The 22,751-nt window shown below is 38.8% G+C and overlaps 1 protein-coding gene across 2 annotated transcripts in view; it reads right to left on the bottom strand.

Moving 5' to 3' along the window:
* Nucleotides 1-16,356, bottom strand: part of LOC131693210 (BMP-binding endothelial regulator protein) — a 277,957-nt gene extending 261,601 nt beyond the window's left edge. The window contains exons 1-2 of one of the 2 annotated variants that reach the window (XM_058980859.1): nt 15,918-16,356; nt 9,138-9,316 (exon numbers count right to left, since the gene is read on the bottom strand). The gene's annotated coding sequence lies outside the window, so the exon portion shown is untranslated. Of the gene's footprint in view, nt 1-9,137; nt 9,317-15,161 lie in introns of both variants that reach the window. The other variant, XM_058980858.1, reaches the window with a different exon arrangement.
* Between the last annotated feature and the right edge of the window lie 6,395 nt (nt 16,357-22,751).

Raw genomic sequence — 22,751 nt, 5'->3', positions numbered from 1 at the left:
GTGTCCTCTGACGACAAATACTAAAAAATTCGTTGAAGCAGATTGGTCTTTCGTATATGTCACCATTTAATGCGCCCACCTTTGCTAATGAGTCGGCCTTTTCATTGCCCGGGATAGAACAATGAGAGGGGACCCAAACAAAGGTAATCTGATAAGATTTTTCAGATAACGTACACAAGGACTCCTGTATCTTCCCCAGAAAATACGGGAATTGCTTTTTAGGCTTCACCGCACGAAGAGCCTCGATAGAGCTGAGGCTGTCCGAAATGATGAAGTAGTGATCTGTGGGCAGAGTGTCGATGATCCCAAGGGTGTACTGAATTGCAGCTAACTCTGCGACGTAAACTGAAGCAGGATCATTGAGCTTGAATGAAGCGGTGATAGTATTGTTGAAGATACCGAAGCCAGTGGACCCATCGAGATTTGATCCGTCAGTGTAGAACATTTTGTCACAGTCGACTTCTCGGAATTTATTATAAAATATATTGGGGATCACTTGAGGGCGTATATGGTCCGGGATTCCACGAATCTCTTCCTTCATGGATGTGTCGAAGAATACAGTAGAATCAGAAGTATCTAGGAAACGAACACGGTTGGGAGTATACGTAGAAGGATTAATGCTCTGTGCCATGTAGTCGAAGTACAAGGACATAAATCGGGTTTGAGAATTAAGCTCGACGAGCCTCTCGAAGTTTTCAATCACCAACGGGTTCAGAATGTCGCATCGGATGAGCAATCGATATGAGAGTTCCCAAAATCGATTTTTTAGCGGAAGAACGCCCGCCAGCACTTCGAGACTCATCGTATGGGTCGAATGCATGCAACCCAAGGCAATGCGCAAGCAACGATACTGGATTCTCTCCAGTTTGATGAAGTGTATGTTCGCAGCGGAGCGGAAACAGAAACACCCGTACTCCATCACCGACAATATCGTTGTTTGGTACAACCTGATCAGGTCTCCTGGGTGAGCACCCCACCATGTTCCAGTTATTGTTCGGAGAAAATTGATCCTTTGTTGGCATTTCTGTTTCAGATACCTAATGTGACATCCCCAGGTACCTTTAGAGTCGAACCAGACCCCGAGATATTTAAATGTGAAAACCTGGTTGATCGTTGCACCCATTAATAGAAGCTGGAGTTGCGCCGGCTCACGCTTCCTAGAAAAAACAACCAACTCAGTTTTCTCCGTGGAGAACTCAATACCCAGCTGAAGAGCCCAAGCAGACAAATTGTCCAAGGTATTCTGTAATGGTCCTTGCAAGTCGGCAGCTTTGGGTCCTGTAACAGAGACCACCCCGTCGTCTGCAAGTTGCCTTAGCGTGCATGAATTGGCAAGACAATCGTCAATGTCATTCACGTAAAAATTGTAGAGCAGGGGACTTAGACATGAGCCCTGGGGAAGACCCATGTAGCTAAATCGCGATGTTGTTAAATCGCCATGCGAAAAGTGCATGTGCTTTTCAGACAACAGGTTTAGCAAAAAGTTATTTAAAATTGGTGAAAGACCATGCTGGTGCAGCTTCTCTGACAGAATGTTGATAGAAACTGAATCAAAAGCCCCCTTAATATCCAAGAAGACTGATGCCATCTGCTCTTTGTTAGCATAGGCCATTTGGATTTCTGTAGAAAGCAACGCAAGGCAATCGTTCGTCCCTTTGCCTTTGCGGAAGCCAAATTGTGTATCTGACAGTAAGCCATTTGCTTCAACCCAATTGTCGAGGCGAAACAAGATCATTTTCTCGAACAACTTCCGAATACAGGACAGCATTGCAATCGGCCGATACGAGTTGTGGTCGGAGGCTGGTTTTCCTGGTTTTTGAATGGCGATGACCTTCACTTGCCTCCAGTCATGAGGGACAATGTTACCCTCAAGAAACTTGTTAAATAAATTCAGCAAGCGCCTTTTTGCAGTGTCAGGCAGATTCTTCAGCAAGTTGAATTTGATTCTGTCTAACCCTGGGGCGTTATTGTTGCATGATAAGAGAGCAAGTGAAAACTCCACCATCGAAAACGGTGTTTCGTTCGCGGTATCGTGAGGAGACGCGGCGCGGCACGTTTTCTGTACCGGGACAGAGTCCGGACAGATCTTCTTGGCGAAAGCGAATATCCAACGGTTTGAATATTCCACGTTCTCGTTGGTACTATTACGGTTACGCATACGTCGAGCCGTACCCCAAAGAGTGCTCATCGCTGTTTCTCTCGTTAACCCGTCGACGAACCGGCGCCAATAACTGCGTTTTTTGGCTTTCATTAGACTCTTCATTCGCCTTTCTAACGACGCGTACTGTTGATAGCTAGCGGGTAACCCGTCTTCCCGGAAGGCCTTATATGCAGTGGACTTTTCCGCGTACAGCTCTGAGCACTCTTTATCCCACCACAGGGTGGGAGACCGTCCATGGGTATTCGCGCTGGGTACTGGTTTAGTCTGAGCTTGATTCGCACTGTCGAGAATCAAGCCAGCCAAAAACCTGTACTCTTCCTCCGGAGGAAGTTCTTGAGTGGATTCGATTTTAACGGATATCGCGGTCGCGTAACTCTTCCAATCAATGTTCCGTGTGAGGTCATACGAGGCATTGATTGTTTTCGATGGTCTTGAACCGTTAGCAATTGAAATCACGATAGGCAAATGATCGCTACCGTGGGGATCAGGGATCACCTTCCACATGCAATCTAACTGTAGCGATGTCGAGCAAAGCGCTAAATCCAACGCGCTTGCGCGTGCTGGTGGTGTAGGAATCCGCGTCATTTCTCCCGTGTTTAAGATGGTCATGTTGAAATTGTCGCAAAGATCTTGGATTAATGTTGATCTATTATCATCATGAAGACAGCCCCATACCGTACCGTGCGAGTTAAAGTCTCCCAGAACTAGCCGCGGTGCCGGTAAGGATTCCGTGATATTACAAAGCGTTCGGTGCCCTACCGAGGCTCTAGGAGGAATGTAGATGGAAGCAATGCAAAGGTCTTTACCTTTGATTAAAACTTGACAAGCGACAATTTCAATGCCTGGTGTCGAAGGGAGGTTAATTCGGTTGAAAGAATAGCACTTTTTGATCCCCAAAAGTACTCCTCCATAGGGGTTTTCTCGATCCAGACGAATTATATTAAAGTCGTGGAAGTTGAGATTTATATCGGAAGTTAACCAAGTTTCACATAATGCGAAAGCATCACATTTTAAACTATTTAGTAAAAATTTAAAGGAATCGATTTTTGGGAGGATACTTCTGCTGTTCCACTGTAGAACAGTGATCGAATCGGTGACCTCGTTCGATGACTTAGCCATCGAAGGATACGATCGCTGCAAGGAGGGGCCATTTAGTAGTCAACTGCTTCAAAAATGTTTGCACTATAGGAAGAAAACGTATCAGAAGGCTTTTAAGAGGATCAGTAACATTGAAAGCTGTGAAAATTAAGTCCACTATGTCAGAAAATTTCATTAGTCCGTTACTGGACTGAGTATCTGTTTGAAAAACGGGGACACTTGGGGTTTTTGGTGTCCCTGGAAGTGGTGGGTACTCCTTGTTAGAATTAATATTTCCAAGTCCTGGAGCAAATTGCTTCGGCTTTTGTGCATCACTTCCGTTGGATTTATTGGTTGTAGATGGCGCACTCTGAGTGGACGACACCTTGGCACCCTTACGAGGCAATGTAGGGGAGGTTGGATTTCTCCTCTTCCTGGATTCCCCTGGGTTAACCAATGATGTTCCCTCTTGTGGGTCGTCAGATTCTTGCTCAACGCCAGCCAAAAGAGCAAAGGAATTTTCGGAAGGGACAGATGGCGAAGCATTCTTTAGCATTTCTGCATAAGAGTGCCTCGAGCGATCCTTAAGGGAGCGCTTAATTTTATCCCCGCGCTGCTTGTACACCGGGCATGACTTAAGAGCATGCGGAGGGCCCCCGCAGTAAATACACTTCTCAGTTTCTCCACCGCAAGCGTCATCATCATGCTCTCCCTCGCATTTGCCGCACCGTTTTTTATTGCCACAATAAGTGGCTGTGTGGCCCAGTTGCTTGCAATTGCTGCAGTTCATTACCCGCGGTACAAACAGGCGAACGGGTAAGCGAACCCTATCCAGGAGGACATAGTTGGGAAGAGCAGACCCGGAGAAAGTCACCCGAATCGAGTCTGACGGAGAATAAGTCGTCTTATCATTTTCTGTTTTTGCGGAATACAATTGCTTGCATTCCAGAATCTTCACCTTTTGAAGTGAAGGGTCCTTAAAGCAGCCAACCCCGTACTTCAACAGGTCTTCGCACTTTAGACCCGGTTCGGCGACTATTCCATCGATCTCCACTGCCCTACAAGGCACATACACTCTGAATTGCTGCGTAAAACGCTCGCTGCGAGCAATCTGGTTTGCCTGATCGAGGTCATTTACTATAACGCGTATCTTATTAGCTCGAACACGTGTTATCTGAGCTACGGCCGGGTAGTTAGCAGTCAGCTCCCGTGATATTTCTAGAATATTGGGCGATTTCGTGTTGGGCCGGAAATACACCACCCAGGGTCCATTTGAACTGGCTGGGTATGTTTTAATACGGGGAGGACTGGGGGAATCAGGGGAGGGAGTAATATCGGGTTTATCCGGTATATCCATGGGAATATCATTCCCATCCAATGTTCCTTCGCCCTCGGCCATTTAGGCACGAGGATAGCACGTGGTGTAAACGAGAGATGAAACTTGTATTCAGGGGAAAGGGAAAAGTAGACCGATCGGGGAAAGGGAAACGAAAGAAAGAAAAATAATACTTAGCTTATATAGCGGCGTGTCCGGCAATTCTGGTATTCACTTCACCAGCCTGGGCACCGGCGAACAAAGACTGCCTCAAACAATAGTTGACCTTCACTGTCAATATATATTCTTGTTCACTTTATGCACAGCACCAGAAAACGAACTGCTTCGATCGAGAGCTCGGAGAGTTATGATGATTATTTTTACATCTTACACACTTTAAAGAAAATAAAAATAATTTACCAAACTGAATTTATGGCATTTTCAATTGGTTACACTTCGAGTGCTGAACCCTACAGATAGATGCTTTGTGTCTTCAGCAAAGTTGTTCGTAAACGTAAAAGCAGCAACTGAAGATATCATCTAGATATAATCACAAATAATGAAAATATTTTTTTTTATTTGACACGGTTCAATGCGTTAGCAAGACTGAGCCGTAGAGCTTTAAAGTTTTTACAATAAGTAAAAATAAAAAATACTAAGAGTGTCTGTTTGCCAGGTCTTGTCGACGCAGTTTGCTGAGATACTTTCCTTGCCGGTGAGGCATTAGTTGCTTTATCCGTCGCAGTTTGGGGGTCATTCAGTCTGCTTTCCTTCGCGTTATCGTTTACGTCCGCGTCATCATCGATATTGCTTTCTTGCTGTTCACGGTCAGAGGTTCTTGTTTTTTTCTTGTTCTCACAGGTCGCTATTGTAAATCCGTCTTCATCAGTATTTGCTTCTTTATTGGTGATACTAGTTGTTGGTTTGGGAGTTGGTTACAGAATTGGCATGGTGGTGGGTCTGCCCGGGATATGTGATCAGCGTTGTTTGCTTATAGATTACGCCATTCTTCGGTGATTTGCATTCAATAATCATGTAAGAAGGTATTGGTTTAGTTACTCGCATCCTCACAATACGAACGCCGTTGGGAATACCGGTGAAAAAAATTCTCCATGTATCATTCGTAATAGATTCCACTTCTTCATATTGCAATACAATTCGTGTGATGTAATCTTCTTTAGTACACGGTGCCAGATCATAGATTTGAACGTCCACCATGTTATTTTCCATATTCACGGGGATCTTGATTTTGATGTCATTAAATCCGACCTCGTGTTACATGTTGTTCTTTGCAATGAACTTTGCTGCATGTGCTAAACTTCTAAACGTAATCAAAACACAGTTTTTGACGTAATGTAGTTGAATGTACGTAACTTCCGCGAGATTAAGCCACATTTTAACTCTAACTAGTAGTTTAATTTTATTGAACTGTGGGTCTAATACGAGTTTTATTAAAGTCGATCAAATTGTGTTATCCCGTAGCATGGGAACTTTTGTTTCCTTTGGCAGACTCATTTTACTGCGCAGCCGGGTGCAACGAAACAAAACTGTCTGTGCACTGTATATAGAACACAACACTGGTTTGCTTCACTGGTGCCTATAGCGTAGCGAAATTATCACATTGGTGGCAGTGATGTATTTAATATCCACCGCTAGATTGCACCAGAGACCCAAGAGCTGCAGGTTCGAATCTTGTCTCTGGGGAATTTTTTTCACATAATTGCTTTCGTTTAACTTAACACTTCGATTGGTTTTCCCCGTTGGGCACCACCTAAAAAGGTCTTAAATATGGCATTGGCACTTACGTCAAAAACCCAAAAAATGAGTTATTTCTATAATAAACATTCGAACGCCATTATTTGCAAAGAAATCAACGTCTATTGCGTTAGAGATAAGTATTAATAAAAGGGTGTATTTTTTTCTACTTAATAGGCTGGTTATCGAGTAATGAAACAAAACTCCCAAATCCCGTAAAAATAACATTGTTTCCCAGTTTATGACATGTTGTTCACGACGTTTCTATACAAGTTTAACTACTTTCAGTAAACAGTTTACACTATTTTGGGGCCCGAAAATAAATTGACCTAAATTAATTGAATTTCAACGAATTCTGCTCTTATGATGACGATGACAGCTATTTATTGCTTCTGTTATCAACAATTCTCGTTATGCAAGTTATCAGCAATCCCAAAACGAGCCTCCAGCTGTTGAAATCTCGTACTTTATTTGCAAGCAAACAATTGCTTGCATAATTGAACCGTAATGCTTTTCCGACAACTAATTTAATGGGTTTAAATGACGCAGTTGAAATGGATCGTAAAACCGTAACAAACAACTTTTGTAGTAAGATTTTGAATGCTTTTCATTGTATTTATTACTTCCGTTCGTATGATTGGTTCTGGCGCAGCTAGTAGGAATTAGCCGAATTTGCTTGTGACTTGCAATATTATAAAATGTATTATTATAATTTGGAGGTCATTAGAAAACTGATCATGCATCATACACACATTGCAGAAAAGAACTGAACTTAAATGACATGTTAGTCATTAACTAGAACTGGTTGCTGTCTAAGCTATATCATTCGTTGATAGTAGACTTTTGACCACTGCTCGATTTCATGTGCATGAGAGGCCACCAAAATATAGGATTAAACAAGAAATCACTACAAGAATTCACTTACTTATTTCCGGCAAACTTCTCTTGCTGCTGTTGCTTTTAATTGTTTTCTTCATTATATCGTCAATCTGTGAGTTTCAGTGAAAGATGGGGTGAAGTCGTTTTAATTTATGTTTTCTATCATTTTTAATAGGCACAAACCCGGTAGTTATTGGAAAAATAGAAAACACCTTAAGTGTTTTTTCACGCAGGGTGGTATATGTTTCTAGTGTTTTCGTTCATTAAAATAAATATTTTTGTCCATGGGAAAGTTTCTCCCGAAAAATAAACGTCTTGAGATCTAAAAATTGACTTTCAAACTTCTTATCCGAAAAATAAAAATATATGTACCAAAATGAATTAAATGAGATACTTTCAAAATAAAAAAAAATAAAATTAGAAAATCTGTTAAATAGATATTCCGCAATCAAGATCACGGCAAAACCACTTTAAAACCATTTCGAGATAATCGAGTTTAAAGTTTCAAACTACTACTACGAGTGGTAGACGAGGCGCGAATTGAAACGCGATGACATTCGATCTATTGTTCGGAATCCCTGAAAACTTGGAGAAATATTTTTAAGGAGTTTTACTTTCAGATGAAGCAATAATAAATTTATCGATTTCTTGGAATAATCTAATATATGTAGCCCCTTACTTCACCTTGACTGTTTGCTGATTACCCAACAAACAATTTAACTGGATAATGGCTTAAACAGTCCTTATTCTCTCGGATCAAAGGCTTGTTCAGCCTTCGTTGGTTGTTGGGTAAGGCTCGTTTGGCTTAGCTTACGCAGCGATATTGATTGGGGTTTCTAGATCTTTGTTGGATGGCCAGGGAAGTTAATACTTCTAGATACTTAGCTCCTCTAGGCCGTGATCAAACATCACACTTTATCTACTCTAAAATCATAAATCATTCCAGCAAGCTACTTTTGTCCATCTCACTCACATACCTACACTTTGTGGACCTGCACTTTCGTATGCTGTACTTGTCGAAAAATACACTACACGTCATCTGAACTATTCCGTTATTCTGCTCTCCCACTCTAACACAACAAACTGCCTTCCCCTTCCGGCGTCTCCACTGCACAGCGCTTGGTTTTTTTTTGCAACAACAGGAGACCGACAAAATCCCTCAGAACAAACATGAAATGAAATTTAGCTAATGTGAACGTGCAAACGAAATAGGCCGTATTGAACATTATGTGACCATAACATTAAACGCTACGAAGAATGTAAACAATAAAAGGGAAAATTTCCACCCAATGAAAATTGAAAAGCTTGAGGCTTTTTAAAATATTAATTCCTAATCAGATACGCTATAAATTATTGCTTTCAATTTTGTATCAATACTAGGTGTGCAATACGGCAATGATTCGCGATTCCGTACAAGTTTTTTTTGTCAACCCCAAAAACACCACTATAAAGTTGATAACCAAAAGACAGCCTTCGAAAAAAAGAGAAAAATCATCCGCATCTGAACGGTCCCCAACCGATAGATAATTTCTCCAGCTGCAGGCAAGGTTACGGCATGTCGCAAAACCCTCTCAACCTTCACTTTTTACCTATAGGATAATAACACACGGAGCGATCGCGTCATAACCATCAGCCGAAAGCAGAAAGGGAAAACGTGGTCTTTGTGTTGCCCATAGCTGAATGCACCTGACGACGTTTCAATGCGATGCGATGTGTGATCGTAGCTCAATACGAAACGCGTGTGCAGGTAGCGCTAATTACGACAAACGAACATTTGAACATATGCATATTATTAAGACGTGTACAGTAAATTCTGCCCGAGTCTGCATCTCTAATGTTCGGTTCCGCCACATCATCTCTCAGATGCTGCCCATAGATCTTGGTTTACTTAGCATTCATATAGCTATGTAGGAAGTGCGGTCAGTGGTCATGCTGTTAGAAACTACTTACTTCGAACTGTGTTTCGTTGCCTTCGCGGTATATCGCACCCCCTTGTCTACGCTTCAGACGGACGACCTTTCGGATTGACTAGTCTTATGAAAATCACGGTAGCAGCTCTGTGGAGAGCTGCCGTCTGCTTCATAGTATACCTTTTTGCATATATTTCGCAAGTCCACAAATCTTCGATGCTAGAAGAGAATCAAGCACGTTTGCGATGAGATGTGCAAATCGTACGACAGCAGGCCCACGAGTGTCGAGAAATCAATCAAAATTACGAAAATATGTTTCAGTTGTCAATAAACGTCACTCTTCATTATAGCAATCATATGTGCGATCATTCACACCGGGGACGACTGTCGAAAAGAAAAGAAAAAAAAAAAGCTTACGCACTGAAAGCACCAGAACCGAAATTGTGCCTCGCGAACCCGCCCCACGGAGCAACACAAGTTGCAGACAGATATCCAGACAGCTGCGACCGCGGTCTAGCTATGCGAGACAGAGAAGGGTGTCCGGGGCACACATATATCAGAGATCGATCGGAGAACCACTTTCGCGTCACATTCGCGCCCCGCGGTGGTGTGTACTACTTAAACCAGTCTGCGGTGCAGACGGTGTTGCCAGCCGGTCTAAAGTTGGGAGTAATATTTTATCTCGACTAGATGACAACTGTGTGTATTGTTGTTCGTTTGATGGTGAGTGTGTTTTGATGGCTAAAAACTATGGAGTGTTCACGTTTAAGTTTCGGCATATTTGAAACTAACAATTCGCTTGTCAAATTGAGGTATTCACTATTTCATTATGTGGTAGGCCACATGCCTTTTTGAGGCTGATAACAATGTGAAATCTTTTTCTGGACTGAGCCAGTCACCGGCTTGGCTTTTCGTCAAACTGGCCCTTTGCGACGTAGTGGGACGTATACGTCCCACCTACTTCTCCTAAGTTTTTATTGGATTTCTAGTTAGCGTTGGCATATAAATACAAATTCTTTCTTTTAATCAACTCTTAGGGATGTAAGGAGTACAACTAGCACAAAAAATTATGTAGATTTCTTAATTACTTATTATTTATAAACAACTGAAACTCGAAAATCTCGGCTATGTCTGAATGAAAAGTCCTAGAGATATAATTTTTTTCTCAAGTATCTCAAATACTGAACTAAATAATGGATTTTTGCAGAATTTTTCGTAGGTTAGTTTTTCTTAAAAAATTGTCAAAATTTGCAAAAATGGAGTTCATTATTAAGTTGGTCTATAAAAGATTCTGAGATACAGGGAAAACTTCTCCACTAGCATAAAAATAGCTTTTGTGGTTTTTGAGGTCGCTGATAACGATTCTGATAACAGAATTTGAAAATTCAAAATGGCGGTTACACAATGGCAGCCCTTTTTTACGAAATTTGCTAATTTTGTTACAATAAGCATAAAATTCGATTTACGAGAGTTTGTGGGGTCGCTGATTACGATTCTGATGTCAGGATCAGAATCAGCGACCATGAAAATCCCCTTGTAAGACTTTTTAGGCCAAAATAAAAAAAAAACATGAATTTCAACCAAGCAAAATCGCGTTACAAAGGAAAGTTATTTCGGATTTTTTTGAAACATAAAAATGCAACTTTATTCTTTATTAGGTACTATACCTTCATGCACAAATTGGATTAATTCAATGTTTTTCTTTTTGGAAGAAAATTTTGTATAAGAATACAGAATTCGTGCTCCCATATCTTAATTGGTGACAGAATGTAGTAATGTTGTAGCTCTGTGTCGAGAATCGTTTTCTTGGAGGGACTCAGTGATGCCAGCAGTGAACGAAACATCATCGGTTGTACCTTTGTATCAGGAACATTTTCTACGTAGTTGCCGTTTATTTCTCCTAAAATCTAGTGATTCACATGATGGTCTCGGGACGAATCAACCTTTCATGGTGTAATACATACTAATATGGTTTTAGTTGAGGTTTTTTTCTTCAATGTGTTATGTGAGAGTAGGAGTTTATGTCGACACTTGAATTCATCCCATCTTCTGTAGAAAGGCAGTACTTTCATAAGATACATATAACGCATTTAAATCTTTTCCATTATATACTCTTTCTGCTGCATACATACAGACGAACATTCCTCTTTCGCAGATCATGTCAAATGAGCACTATGTAACACAAGGCGATCTCTTTTATTAATTTTTTGGTGCAGACGGATACTTTTGTGCGACAAATAAAAATATTTTGATCATTCTTTTTGATGTGGCTTTCGCTTGGAAAAACTATCGCGTTGGTAGATTATTTTGAAGAATATTTGCATATATTATGATTCACTGGTAAAGGTACAGAATTACCAAGCATACACTTAAAACAAGTTAATAAAAGGAATTTTCTAATTGAATTCTTATTCCATTATGCATTCGTCCTAATAAGGACGGTTTGCTAATAACTATGTTTTGGGATACGTTACGAGAATCCTATGAAACCTGTACGGATGATACGCACGGCATAAACCAGCAATTCGCCATCTCGCTTCTGTTCCGCCATCGTCGTTAGAAGCTGCGAACAAAATCCTTCCAGCGCACACAAACGTTCCCCTTCCGTAGCTCGTGATCAAAAGAAAGATCTAACAGCTATCCTACAAGCAACAATAGCGATAATCCAACTGGTTCTGCCAGCAAAGCAGGCATGGCAATGAAGGAATTCGGTCAAAAACATTCCCTTTATATCAAGCGATGAATTGTGTAGGACACTTTTGAATGTCGGGATGAGGTGCGTGTAAGGGAAAGTCTTGCGCAAATTTGTGAAAATTGTATATGTTTTCCCAATTTATTAGATATTCTCGGATTTTTCAATAGTGTGCTAATATAATGCACAGATAAATTTGATAACAATTTTTTACTGGAAATTTTCCTCAATCGATTCGTGTTCGAATCATGGAAAACCAACTAAACTACTACCTGACAAACCATGCTTTATTGGTCCCATCGCTTGCTTGGAGCGAATCCTAGATCTTATACCCTTCTAAACGTCCAACTCCGCGACATCTATGGAAGAGCCTGATGAGTCGTCTACCTTCCGTTAAGTATGTGGAGCATCAACACTTCCCGTCTACCTTATCCTTTATCCTCCACCGTGAACGATGGAGATGGGGGCGGCCGGCAACGATGGCTATTACGCTGTTGAGGTTTTAATATGGGTCGGATTGGTATGAATTCCTGCTTTCCACTTCCTAAGCAACTCTTATTATTATTATCAGGAGCCAAACATGATGAAGTCACTGTGCAATCCGACAAAATCATCGTTACAACGCAATGCAATGAAAACCCGTTTTATTAACCCTTGGTGAATTTTAGGCTGATAAAACGGGGACATTGTCAAAATCGGGACATATAGTTTTCTTTCTTTTTAATAACCGAAGCTCTTCAAATATTCTTCCTCAGTTCCTAGCCTTATAACCCTTTTTGATTATTTAATTAAAATTTTCCCGTGTCAGACTCTACAGAGCAAAATTTAAAAAAAATCCAAAAAAAGATAAGAAAAATATGCTCTAGTAAATCCTCTCGAATTACTAGAATTCAACTTGATTTATCTGCTACAGCCCATCAATTTCCAATTATCAATTTCATATCGGGGTCTGATAAAATGAGATTTTCACTCTCAAATACGTGATTTATACCCAAAAAGATCGATTTCTGGGACCTTCGTCACCAAAAAATTAGCCATTGTCATTTTCAGTCGATTTTCTATTTTTCAGCTGTTCCGGAATGAATAAAAATAGATCTCGCTCGTTGGTTCAACACAAATATAACAAGTGAATATACGTTTAAGAAAATGTTTATAAGGAATCGTAGCGGGCGATCAAACTGAAAAATAAAATATACGCAAAAAACATTATAACTCAAATTGTTTTGAAAAATATGACATAGTAATCAAATTATTCAATAATAGAATACAGATTACATAAAATTAACCTGCCAATGTAATGTAATTATTTGAGTTCCTTTTGTTGATTATAGAGGTTTTAACCTTAGTCATTCGCCTCTTTTCGGGTTAGAGAAATCTCTTTTTGAGAAAATTCTAACTCTATCTGCGGGGTTGGGAATCGAATCTAGCGCCAGATTGACGCTAGCTCCAAAGACGGAGACACGATTTGTGTTCCTAAGCAAACATCTTGTCAAGCGTTCTGTTTATGCTGATGAGAACCCGTGCAGTCGAAACTAGGTTTCGTTTAGCAAGCCAATGCAATTAAGCACTGTGGGGAGAGAGAGAAATAAAGCATAGTACTTAATTGCATTTACTTGTTAAGCCAAACCAACTTTCGACTTCACAGGTCCTTAGCAGCTAAAACAGGATGTTTGCTCAGGAACACATCGTATTTCAAATCAAGATAAAATTGGAACACAATTCACACACTCTTGTTTGAAACGAATAGAAGAGTCTCGGCGATTACGAAAACTTCTACCAAGACATAATAAGACTAAATTGTTTAGTTTAAAAAAAAAGTTACAATTTCTTCTAAAAGGGAATTTTGGATCACTGCACATTGACGGCGAAAGTAGTTACTGACTTTATTTTGAAATTAGTAGCATCGTAATAACATGTAAGTCATTTTAATGAACATGGCCCTAAAATCTATCTATCTATCTATCTATCTATTTATCTATCTATCTATCTATCTATCTATCTATCTATATATATATAAAAGTCAAAGTTTGTATATATATGATTTATAGACTCCCAAACGGCTTAACCGATTTCCGTAAAATTTGCACACAGTAGGTATTTGGTATGGGGCGTGTTTGTGTGCTATTAGTTGGAGATTATCTGCCCGCCAGATGGCGCTTCGGAACAAATTGTGTTTTCCTCGTATTTCGTTTTTTTTCGTATTAAGTCGCAGCAACGCGCGATGGGTATTAGCTAGTCTATATATATAAAAGTCAGTTTGTATGTATATGATTTATGGACTCCAAAACGGCTTAACCGATTGCCGTAAAAATTTATACATAGTAGGCATTTGTTATGGATCGTGTTTGTGTGCTATTGGTTGGGGATTATCTGCCCGCCAGATGGCGCTTCGGAACAAATTGTGTTTTCCTCCCATTTCGTTGAAAGTCACAGCAACGCGCGATGGGTATTAGCTAGTTGCTTATAAAGAGCGGCTATTGCAAAATCATTTTTATGTTTTACAGATAAGTTCATATTAGGCCCTTGGTGTATTTTAAGCTGCAAAAATGAGAACTTTGACAACATCGGGACAAATCTTTTTCTTCCTTTTTGTGAACCGAAGCTGTTGAAATTTGTATAAATCAATAAATTAATCAGAGTAGTCTGTTAATCTTACACAAAGTGTCCGTGTTTGTCTTTTAAACGAGAATTTCTTGTTATGAAGGAATACTAATATAAACTATAATTTCATTGTAGTATAAGTACAACTTAACCCTTTCATGCCCAACTTTTTTCTAATGCATGCAGGGTTTCAAAACTATTTTTCCTTGAAAACGTTGAGATCAAGAAACATGAAAAGCCTATTTTCATAAAGATAGGTGCTTCCATGGCAGTGCTAGAACCTGGTCAATTTTTACCTTCTAATGCTCAATACAATTGTCCTATAATAATTACAATAGTCTAATTACGTGGAAAACGTAGCCAACGACAGTCTAAATTGATAAGTATTGTCAGTTTTCAATAATATTGCACCATAACAAAGACATATGAAAAAATCTTTTTCCGTCGTAAACTATCCCTGGTAGCACTGCTCCATCGGAAACCAATCAGACTAATTGCAATAACTTCAGTTCTAGAGCTGATCCTTGCAACTGTTAATACTCAAATTGAAGGCAATAATCACATTAATGAGCCTTAAATATTTTTGTGAGCAGTTCTCGCCACAATCAAAAGTTACAGCTGTTTAAAAACGTTGTTGTTCACAAACAACATGGGCATGAATGGGTTAAAATACCTAACACACACAGACACCTGTTTCTTACAGCCAGATAAATTAAATTAAATAAAAAGATAAAAAACTGATCACATGAATTGAATAGTTTTCTGCATTACCCGTTTGAGCTAAGCTGACTAGCACAAGATCGCGACCGTTCCCAGCTAGCAACACTGTCCGCCACGAGCGCAACCCTTGAAGGAACCGAAGAAAACCGCACGTTCCTCAGCTCACACGATCGACGGCGCGGCGGCTGCTGTGTATCACACACGCGTAATGAATACCGATCTGTGCGTATGTTGCCCCGCCGACTGGCACCAGCCTTTAAACTTGCTGTTAGTGTTTGTATTTGATTCCTCCGCTTCGGTTATAGCCACTAAACGGTTATTGTTATTTAATTAATTAAGAGATTGTTGGCACAACAATAAGTAACAAATATTATGATTTGTTTGCCCGTTCTCTTTTCAGCACGGTGCATTGGTGGGGTGAACGACAGTTTATATTTCGCGCACAAAAAACTGACCGGAATTGTACGCAAGGGATACCTCTCCCACCAACGGCAACAAAATATTATGCACGTTATTTTTCACGCTTCATCATCGTCAACCGTGACTGCTACTAATACTCTGCAAACGGAGGTTGTTAGTCGTATTCGCTGTTCGCACTCTGTCGCACGGAGTGAATAATTTTGTAAACAAACAGCGCTCACGACTCACTCATCAATCATAAGCAAAACTATGTGCCGCGTTTCTGTTCCTTCGGAACACAAATACACCCGCCACACATCACACGCACTCTTCAAGCTGATGTCTCTTCTCCTTCGCTAATCTTCATCGCCGCACGCGGAATTTCTGCCTCTAATTGATTTAACATACTCAGCTGTCGTTCGCCGAATTATAGAAATCACATTTTTTCAAACATCACAACACATGTAGAACCGGCCGCGGCTACTAAAGACGAAAAACAGATCGAAAACCACGTAGAGAAAAAAAACTATCCGGACGAAACGAACCGCCTCATCACTTGGTCAGGCCAGCGAGCGGAATTAAACTAATCTCTCGCAACGGTCACGCAGATACACTGACTAGCCCTCTTCTTCACTACCGGCTGATTCTTAAATGCCGTCTGATGGAGATATTATTTTGATGAATAAATCGATACACACTATTCGGTTCGAGGGGGACACGCAAAACCACATACTCTACACGCTTAAGTTCTCGGACACACGGAGAATCGATCTCTCAGAAATATCACTCGACCTTTTCCGATTCGTCCGTGCAGCTTAAAGAAACCATTCCGATTGGCACGCTGTAACGAAGCAAACTGACTCGATGGATCGGAGCACTTGCTCCCAAGAAGCATCACAGCAGCGCGTGCGAATGAACACTTGCAGTGGGCCAACCGAATGTGGTGAACCTGCTGCCTGCTGCCTGCTGCCTGGTGCTGGTGCTGCTGTCGTCGTCGGTGAATCACACACCGGATCGTCCGGTTCGCGTTAGTGAAAGAGACAGAACGAAAACATTGCCAACAAATCGAATGAACTATGCTCAGCCACATGCTCTGTGGGGCTCATGCTGACGGACGAGTGAGCGGGACAAACATATGGAGACTGCATCGTTCGGATGAACCGTCGGCCGCGGACTCCCCTTATGTGTACAGGAACGTGAATTTCAATAGAATGATAAGGGTGGAAATTTGGTGGTTCATCGCAATGCAAGTTCGGGACTTTCACATTAGTCACTATATTCGGACGGCCGGGAACTATTTTTATAGCACCGATTATATCAGTTTGCATCTGTAGCGCGTAGGGTGGCCTTTGTTTGTTGTAATAGGGTTTTTTAGAGACCGTTCATAAGCCATGGTATTGATATTTCAAAAGTGCGTTTTATTTATTATTTTAAATTTTATTGCTTTAAAGTCAACCAATTCCATAATGAGCTATCTACTTCCGGCTGCTCGAAAAATCATCGAGTATTCTTAATGTAGTTGTGTCTAACAAAAATGGACCTTTAATGGGCCGACAGGGAACAAGTACTTACAAATTGAAAAGTTCATAACTACGGTGATTTTTAACCTATTTGGGCACTTTTGAATAATGGTTTGGTTTTTTAGTGTTTCGGATTCTCCTCGTCAGTAACTAACACTAACTTAATCCTAGTTAGATAAGTCCAAACACGCACCAAATTGGCGCCAGTTAGACACTAAAATCCAAAAGTCGTTAATTTGGTGCTGATTTAGACTTATTTAACTAACAATAAGCCTGTGTTAATTACTGACGAGGAGAATCTGACACACCAAAAAACCAAACTGCACAAAAAAATGTTTTTTGTCTTGTCTAAAAACATTTGCCCGATTGGGAATTTCCGCACACTTTTGGATGTTTTGGATTCACTTTCAGAATCTGTGAAAATGCATCGGATAAAAAACCTGGTTAACGGTAGTTCGAAGGGATGTTATAGTACTGGGATATTACTTATGAATTTCAATGGAATGCTGACAGTATGTGTATCTCAACTATTGGAATTGTATTTTTCTTATCGTTGCGGGACCATATGATGATTTGATTTCGGATCGCTTACCTACGCGAACCTGCTCCGGAACTACCATGACCATGAAGTGCAGTCTTTTGAGGCAACTTCAAGAATTTTGCCAGTGTTCCTGAAGTCAGTACCCGGATAGAATTTTACAATAGCATTTACCCTACAAACAATCATAAAACAATAAATATTATAGTTATTACTGTTTCAACATTGTTCGATGCCAAGTTCTCACAGTAGATTTACAATAAAATTTCATGTAACAATAAATTTCACCGTTCAGCAAAAAACTGATACAGTGCAGTCATACTAAATTTTACTGGTTTTGAGAAAAAAATGTATGGAGAAAGATTGATTTTTTTAATGTTAAGATACATAACCACCCCCTTTTTCACTGTAAAAGTCTGTTTTACATTGAAATTTACTGTAAAAACGTTAAAGTTTATTGTTTTTGTATTGTAGCATAACACTAAAACTTACTGTAAATTATTGTAAAATTACTGTACTGTCACAGTGAAAATCATGGTTTTGTTACTGTACATTTCTATTCGGGTATTCCTTTGAAATTCATCGATTTTAAATTCATCTCAATGATATTTCATTTCATTTATAAAATGTCAAAAAAAAGGTTACAGTGCACTTAATGGACAGTGCGAAAAAACATGAAAACGGTAATAGCCTGTTAGAACGCTTAGTGCGTTTATCGAAAATGCGAACTCCTTTATATGAAAAATGTCTGGAGAATTGTATATACTTAAATTGACCGCAAAGTACGCTATCATGCTTGTTTTGCCCTAGTTCTTCATTTGTTAGTATTTATTTATATTACTGGCTAAATTACTTGGAAGAATACCGAATACGTGTTAGTGTTTTTTATGCAAAAACGCTTTTAATCCAACTAGCAGTGTGATGATACATTTCTTATAACTCTTATCTCTCTCTCTTTCTCTCTCTCTCTCTCTCTCTCTCTCTCTCTCTCTTCGGGTATTGTATAGATTGAGAACGTTTAGAACTTGATGCTTCGCGATGTTTTTGGTAACACACACTGCATGGGATAGTGGCAGGACTCAGAGAATCGCTCAAATTAGCATAGGACAATATCAGTCACTTTTTCTAAAAATGACTTCCCAGTAGTATCTTTGGTATGAATTATTATCCATAATCCTAATGCCAAAGAACAAATAAAAAACTCTCGAAACCCGTTAGGGAAAAACATCATCATTACTGGAATTTTTTTCACGAAACTTTTCGATGACCTTCCGTCACATCTATTAAAAAATTTCAAATACTTATTAGGAAAAGTTGTTTAAGAAGCTTTTGTTATATTGTGTAGGAAAAAGCTGAAAATTTCTGAATTTTTTCTATCTGTAACGTATAAACCCTACCACCTATACCAATTATTTTTGGATACCCTTTTAACATAAACTATCGCACGAATGGGAATAGGTTCGCCGAATTTTGGAAGAAGTCGATAAAATAACCCCTTGAAAACTACCTAAATAATAGTGTAGTTCGATGCAATTGAAAGAAAATATCCTCTGAAAATGGGATGTACCTATTAACGCGAATAATAAATACAGACCCGTTTTCATCATGATGTATTTTAGGCTGACGAAATTGGGACATTGCCTAAATCGTGACATTTTTTGTTTCATAATAACTGAAGCTGTTAAAATATTCTTCCCTTCCGTTGATGTAGTCCAATGACTATTTCTGATTATTTAATATAGTCTTCTAGTGAAAAAATTTAAAAAAAGATTTTTTTCTATTTTTGCATGCCCAAGAAAGGATTTACGCGAATTCAGCTTTGTTCGTCTGCTAGAGCACATCAAACATATTTTCATATGAGGCTGACAAAATTGGGGACTGAACACATCGGATCTTCAATGTATTATAATAGATAGGCAGTATTTGAAGAAGTTTCTTGTGGACGAGTGTAGAGCGACTTTATCCCTACTTACTTGAAGTCAGCGGCGTACTCAGAAATTCGGTGAAAATCGACCTTACTGTCCAAATGGCATAATTACGAAACCGCCATCTTTGAAGTTTTAAAATGGAGAATCAGTTTTTCAAAAAATGGTAACAGAGTTCCTGTCTTTAGCGAATTTGTTAAGACTTTCATTTAAAATAACTTTATTGTAGGCATGAATACTACATATATGGACCATATCGAGTTATAAAATGATATTTGTGATGTGTTCCTTAATGTAGTTTTTTTTCTAAATAACTTCTATTGTGAGTTTCACTAACCCAAGCTTTGGACAAACATTAAATACAAATAGCCTAAAATATGATATTACCCTGAACACATGGAGCCTTCAAGTCTTCAACAAAGTGATTTGTAGTAGCTCTCTCCAAAATTTTGCTGAAGACGTTAAGTCTGGAGTTAAATATTTTTGAAGAGAAAAATCTTCATAAATACTTCTTGGAGGATATAACACCAAAATTATTTTATCAGATGATGTGCTGTTTAACGGATGTAAAATCATCGAAGATGCTAAACCTCTGAAATTGGTGGTTTCAAAATGATGTGATTTTGATCTTAAATTATTGTTTTTGAACATTTATTTTACCTATTCATATAATTGGTAATATAACAAAAATCAAATGCTCATCAAAATCCATCAGGACCTGCTAGAGTCGAACGGAAAACGGTATTTTTCATAAATTTCCCTCTACTTTCGGAAAGTGTTATCCTCGTTAATAATCATATTACGTTTTCGTCTCAACTCGACGAATTCTCAAAATAAAAGCATTTTCAGCAAATGTTGAAAGTTATGCAATTTTTCGGTGAGCAGATCTATGTTTCATAGACATTAAATCAATTCCAGTTTCGTTTCCTATAAATAAAAAGACCATAATCCATATTACATCCCTTCAAAACTGAAAAATCTGAGGATTATGATAAATTTCAGAATTCTGGAATGAGTTTCTATTGGAATGTGTTGAGGCAGGTATTTGATATTGATGTTATTAGACAACTGTGAGATCAAGACCAATAGATCAGTTACAGATCAGGGTCGCATTCCCACATTTTTTCAAAGGTCCTCATGATGTTTCAAACAATAGGTTATCAATGTACTAATCAAATAATTACACTGTTCAACGCACGACCGGGGAGCAGAACGAAAAAAAATGGCGAAAGTTTTCCCGACCCCGCATATAGGGTTAGAAAGTCCCGACCCCGCAAATAGGGTTAGAATTTTTTCATAAGAGATTTTTCTAACCCGAAGAGGCGAATGACTTTAAGGTTAAAACCTCTATAATCGAAATAAAAAAAATCAGCATTTAGTGTCAAAACAAACGAAAACCGCTGAAAACAAATTATAAATTTTGTTTTAGATCCAAGGACTTGGAAATTTTTGAAAAAATGATTCGAAAATCGAAAATTTTACTGTTTTGCCCTATACAGTGGGGACCCGATTTTATCAGCACCCGATTTTATCAGCCCTTTATTTTATCTACCCCGACTTTATCAGCTTTTTGACCCGATTTTATCAGCTTCATATGAAAATTGATAGTTGGTAGTTTGATGGGCTCTAGCATACGAACCAAGTTGAATTCGAGTAAATCCTTTCTTGGGCATATATTTCTTATCTTAGAGATCCGAGAAATCCAAAATTGAAAATATAATTTTTTTTTAAATTTTGTGCTGTCAGACCCACTAAGAGGAACTTAAAGTAAATAATAAGAAAAGGTTGCAAGGCTATACCTAAGGAACAAGGAAGAATATTTTAAGAGCTTCGGGTTATTAAAAAGACAGAAAAATATATGTCCCGATTTTATCAATGTCCCTGTTTTATCAGCTTAAAATTCCACAAGGGGCTGATAAAAACGGGTCTTTACTGTAATTACAAAAAAAAATCCATCGAACCGGCATGGGAGCAGAACAAATAAAAAGGTTGCTGGGATTTGGGGTTCCAACTAATTCATCGTGAAGAAATTTTTGAAAAAAATTGGAAGTTTAAAACAGTTTAAAACCAAAGTTTTGTGAAATTAAAAAAAAAAACATTTTTTAGGTGAAAATGGACATTTTTGATAAGATATTTCCAACGAACCGGGCTTGGGAGCAGAACAAATAAAAAGGTGGCAGGGATTTGGGGTTCCAACTGAATCATCGTGAAGAAATTTTTGAAAAAAAAATGGAACAGGACTTCACAGTTTAAAACCAAAGTTTTGTGAAATTTAGAAAAATAAAATCTTTTAAGTGAAAATGTACATTTTTTATCGAATTTAAACAGTGCGTAATTTCTCAATTCAACTTACTTTTGCCACGTTTGAAGAATTGCCATTTTTCGGTACAAATGGTAGTTTTTGTCTATTCAGCCAATACATCATTTTTTCGCTTAATGGCTTGAAAGATTCGGACAAAACATGACTTTTTCACGAGCATGGTATTTGTCGAAGAGTTGTTTAAATTTAGACAAGCAATCAGTAAATGGTTGCCGCAATTAAATATCTAAACATCTACCGTTTTGACTTTGTTTGGGCGTATCAGAGCCACTGAAACACCGTTCACATAAATGGCTGCTCACACCAACACCTTCGATCAAATCTCTGTTTGCGGGCGTATTTCACTTCGTCTAGTGTCTAGTGTTACAAAACTATGTTTTCAATGGAATAGTTATCGTTTCCACTTGATTTATAGGGCGATAATATAAAATGCAATTGATCGTCCATAGTAATGATTTTTTTCATTCGCAAAGTGTTTACGGTGAAGTGTACGGCAGCTAATTGGTACCTTTTCAAGTTGTCTCGCTGAATATTTTGGTGCTCGTATACGTTTATGTTAAATTACATTGTTGGTCCACTAGGCTCGTGAACATCTATTTGTTCTATGAATTTGATAATCGATATGTACAGAACAATACTGTATACTAATATTTTCGAGCTTTTATGAAATTTCTTATAAGATCAGTGCAAACCTTGTGTTTGGAGAAAAACTATAATGAACACAAGCTCAAACAAAGCGATGCATATTTCTTCTAAATCAGTAAATAACTCAAAATAAAGTTTACAAATTGTATTTCTAATTTCACCTCCATGTATATTTGTCAAATGACGCTTTGAAAGCAAATTAATACAGACTGAGAAGGGGACACACCGCATACTACATCGAACCGATCAACCATACATTAAGAATGGATACCGTAAAACGGGGTGAATTTGATC

The sequence above is a fragment of the Topomyia yanbarensis genome, chromosome 3 (genome assembly GCF_030247195.1).
Source record: "Topomyia yanbarensis strain Yona2022 chromosome 3, ASM3024719v1, whole genome shotgun sequence".
Lineage (NCBI taxonomy): Eukaryota > Metazoa > Arthropoda > Insecta > Diptera > Culicidae > Topomyia > Topomyia yanbarensis.
Note: the sequence above shows the minus strand (reverse complement) of the source record. Positions and strands in the feature narration are given on the sequence as shown.